Source organism: Coenobita brevimanus, chromosome 99 (assembly GCF_032717465.1).
Source record: "Coenobita brevimanus isolate Jiangsu-jjx chromosome 99, ASM3271746v2, whole genome shotgun sequence".
Lineage (NCBI taxonomy): Eukaryota > Metazoa > Arthropoda > Malacostraca > Decapoda > Coenobitidae > Coenobita > Coenobita brevimanus.
This window is the reverse complement of record NC_137052.1, coordinates 5,654,204-5,659,203: the sequence shown is the minus strand read 5'-3', so window position 1 is coordinate 5,659,203 and position 5,000 is coordinate 5,654,204.

Genomic DNA, 5,000 nt, shown 5'->3' with positions numbered 1-5,000 from the left:
CCAATCCAGCTCACTCATACACTCATAGTCTCTCTCTCTCTCTCTCTCTCTCTCTCTCTCTCTCTCTCTCTCTCTCTCTCTCTCTCTCTCTCTCTCTCTCTCTCTCCTTTACATACTTTCACACATTATTTCTCCATTTCACTGTCTCCCATTCCTTCTTTCTTCCACCTCACTCATACACTCTCGCAGTCAATGTGTCTCCTTTCACATACTTTCCATCTCCTCCTCTGTCTCCCTTCCCTTCTCCTTTCTTCCACTTCACTCATACGTTCTTCTAGTCAGTCACTCTACTTACATTCTTTTACGCCTTGTCTCTCCATCTCGTTCCCTGTCTCCCTCTCTTCTTCCTCCTCCTCCTCCTCCTCCTCCTGTCGTCTTCATCACACTAACATTCTCAGTGCCATGAGAGAAAGGGGGGGGGTATACTTGTTTTACTCTAGCTAGGCCTAAAATTGCCATCTCTCCACCTTGAAAGCCAAGTTGTAACAGTAGATATCACTAGAATATGATGCTAGGCACGATGAAATCCACTGGATTGTATTGTTTTTCCAATATTTTCTTTGCCCTTCCATGAGCGACGTGACATAAGCTGCAAAATCACAAAAAATTTAGGTCAAGGTAGAGATACCTAAAATATCCTGCAAAATAACGAAAATTTAGGTCAAGTTAGAGGTATCTGAAGTAAGCAACAAAGGGCGAAAATCTTGGTCAAGTTAGTGCAAAAAGAGCATCATTGATTTACGTTTTACCCTTACCCTGTTATTTTGTACTTCCCAAAACATACCAAAGGCAAATTCTCAGTGGAATAGGGATCCTTCGTAATAAATTTTCCTTAGCCATTTATTCTGAACATAAGACATTATTTTCCCCTCGTATGTTACATATAATTCCTTTATGCAAGGAAGAAGGAAGCAAAGGTCAGGAGCCCCAACATTGTTCCCTCCATGAAAAAATAAAAACAAGATAACAGAGCCAAATTCAACATCGGTTCATTTCGAGATCCATGGACACACTGTGTTTGAAAGACTGAGGATCATAGGCAGAAGCAAATAATACAGACACAGGGAGAGAGTTCAACAGATGACCTGTTGCATACTGCATTTACAAACTCACTTAAAGCTATATCGGCATTCACAAACACACCCAAGCATGTATTTGCCTTTTCAAATGCACCCAAGCCTATTAATTATCAGCCTTTACAAACACACCCAAACCTATATCTGCATTCTCAATAACGTTCAAACCTATATCTGGATTTATAAACACTCCCAAGCCTGTTATCTGCATTCATAAACACTAATAAACTTAGTATCTCCATTTATAAACTCTCCCACGTCTATTATCATCAAGTGCAAACACTCACAAGCCTATTATCTACATTAACAGACACTCACTATCCTATTATCTTCATTTACGAACACTAGCAAGCCTGTCATCTCCATTTACAAACACTCCCAGGCCTATACATGCATTTGCAACCATACCCAAGCCTGATATCTGCATTTACACATGTACCCAAACCTATTATCTGTATTTACCAACACTCCGAAGCCTATTCTTTGCATTTCCAAAGACTGCTAAACCTGTATCTGTATTTACCAACACACCCAAGCCTATTAACTGCATTAACAAACACACTTAAGCTTTTTATCTGCATTTACAAACACACTGAAGCCTTTTTTCTGCATTTACAAACAGTCTTAGGCCTATATCTGCATAGGACATGCAACCCTATTATCTGCATTTATAGACCATGTCAAGCCTATTTTTCTGCACGGAAAAACATACCCAAGCCTTTACTTCAATTTACAAACACTATGTTGCCTATTATCAATTTCACAAACACTCCCGAGCATATTACATGCATTTACGTACACTCCTAAACCAATTATGTGCAATTTCATAAAGTCACAAGTCCATACTAACACTCCCAAGCCTATTATGTGCATTCAAAAAGAAATTCAAGCTTATTATATACATTTCCAAACACTCACCAGCCAACATCCGCATTTACAGACATACCCAAGCCTTTTACCTGCATTCACAAACACTTTCAATCTTCTATGCATTTACAAAGACATGCAAACCTATTATTTGCATTTACAAACACTCCCAAGGCAATTATAGGCATTTGTCACAACATCCAAGTTCATTATCTGCTTTAGAAACACTATCGGGACTATTGTCTACACTCTCAAACACACCAGAACCTATTATCGTCATTTACAAACACTCCCAAGCCATTGTTTGTATTTACAACGAGACCCAAACCTATTATCTGGATTTACAAAAACTGCCAAGCCTTATTTTCTGTATTAGAGTCACTTGCAAGCCTAGTATCTGCATTACAAACACACCCTGGCCAATTATCTGCATTTACCAACACTTCCAGGCCTATTACCTCCATTAACAAACACTTGAAATACTATTATCTGCGTTTCCACATGCTTCCAAGCCTATTATCTGTATTCACAAAGTGGCCCAAGCCTATTATCTGCATTCACAAAGAACCCAAGCTTATTATCTGCATTTACAAGCAGAGCAGCCTAATTAGTGGCCTTTCCAAACACACCCACGCGTATTATCTGCGTTTACAAACACACCCAAACTTATACCTATATTAGAAACTCAACCAAGACACACCCAAGTCTATAGCTGCATTCATACGCTCCCAAGCTTATTATTTATATTCACAAACACACTTGTGCCTATTATTTCCATTTACAAACACACCCAAGCCGAATTTTACATTTCTAAACTCACAAGCCTATTATATGCATTTGGAAACTCATGGAAGCCTATTATATGCACTGACAAACACATCCACGTCTATTATCAGCATTTACACACTAAATATTATATCTGGATTTACAAACACACTCAAGCCTATTATCTGCATTCACAAACACTCTTCATTTACGCATGCACCCAAGCCTGTTATCTCCATTTACAAACACTCTCAAGCCTTTCATCAGCATTTATAAACACTGACAAGCCTATTGTCTGTATCTGAGAACATCCGAAATCCTGATTTGTGAGTTAACAAACATTCATAATCATGTTATCTCCATTTGCAAAATGTCCTAAGCCTATAAATGAATTTACAAACACATACAAGCCTATTATTTACATTTACAAACACTCTAAAGCTTATTATCTGCATTTACAGTATCAAGCCTATTCTCCGCAACTGCAAACACACCAAAGCCTACTGTCTGCATTTATAAACACTCTCAATCCTATTATCTGCATTAACAAATACATTAAGACCTAATATTTACATTTACAAACACACCCAAGCCAATTATCTGCACTTACAAACACCCCAAACCTATTATCTGCCTTTACAAACTCATCCCACTCAACTGTCTGTATGTGCAAACACACCCAAGCATTTGCCAACTCACTCATGCCTATTGCATACATGTACAAACAGACTCAAGCCTATTATTTGCGTTCACAAACACACCCACATCTATAATCTGCATTTATTAACACACCCAAGGCTCTCATCTGCATTTACAAAGACCTCAAAGCTTATTATCTGCATTCACAAACACACCCACACCTATTATCTAAATACACAAACATTTTCAATCCTTTTATCTACAGTTACATTCTCAAGCCTATTATTTGCATCACAAACACATCAAGCTTATTTTCTGCATTGAAATACCTCCAAACATATTACATTAATTGACAAACATTCCCATATTAATTATATGCATTAACAAATACCCCAACATAAGTCATCTGTATTTACAAATTCTCCCAAGTCAAATATTTGCATTCATAAACACAACCAAGCCTATAATCTGTACTTGCAAAAACACTGGAACCTGTAAACTGCATGTACATACAAACATATTCTCTGTATTTACAAACACGCCCAAGCCTATTATCTGCATTTACACATTTAGGCCTTTTATCTGCATATATAAACACACTCTAGCCTATTATCTGCATTCATAAACACTCCCAAGCCTCTTCTCTAAGTCTGCTTGTTTTTGCTTTCACTCTCATTCTTACAGTCACCATCAGTGATTAGCAGCTGCACGCAGTACCAAGGACAATGTGATCTGTCATACGATAATTAATTCGCTTTGAACTTGGTGGAGAATTTTGTCCTTTTGCAGCTTATTGCACGTATGGCTCAGTGGCGGAAAAAGAGAACAGTTCGGCTCTGCATCTTTTCCATGGTACTTAGTGGCTAGCATCGTATTCATTTGTTGATCTATTGTTACACTTGTGAACAGAGTATAGTTAATTATTGTTAAAGATCTTTTTTTCTCTGTACTGTAAACTGGTTGGGATGCTCCATATATTCGAGCCTAAATTTGAAATAGGAACTTTGATTTGAAAAACGACGTTGTGTTGTAGGTCTTAGAACTGAAATAGGGACCATAATTTGCCGTACGATGGTTGTATTTCGGGTCACATAACTGAAATAGGGACCTGTATTTGCAATGCGATGGTTGCGTGTTGGTGCCCGGGGGACTGTTCGATGAGCGCTTTCCTTGTCAGTGCCGAGGTGTGGTCAGCGGCTCCTGAAATACAGGGTGTCCCAACAAAAGGTACTCACTCTTTGACTGTCCATTACTCATACACTTTTTTTGTTTGTTTGTTTCAGGTGCAACTAACGTGAAATAATGGCAGACGTACGACTAACTTTTGAAGAAAGAAAATTTGTCATAAAGTGCTACTGGAAGTACGAAAACGTCACGGAAGTGCAAAGACAATTTAGAAGACAGTTTCACAGAGATCCACCAATGCGACGCACCATTGCTCGTACTTCCAGTAGCACTTTATGACAAATTTTCTTTCCTCAAAAGTTAGTCGAACGTCTGCCATTATTTCACGTTAGTTGCACCTGAAACAAAAAAAAAAAAAAAAATGTTTGCGTAATGGGCAGTCAAAGAGTGAGTACATTTATTTGGGACACCCTGTAGAGGACAGATTTATTTATTTATTTATTTATTTAATGCATTATCGTTTATTTA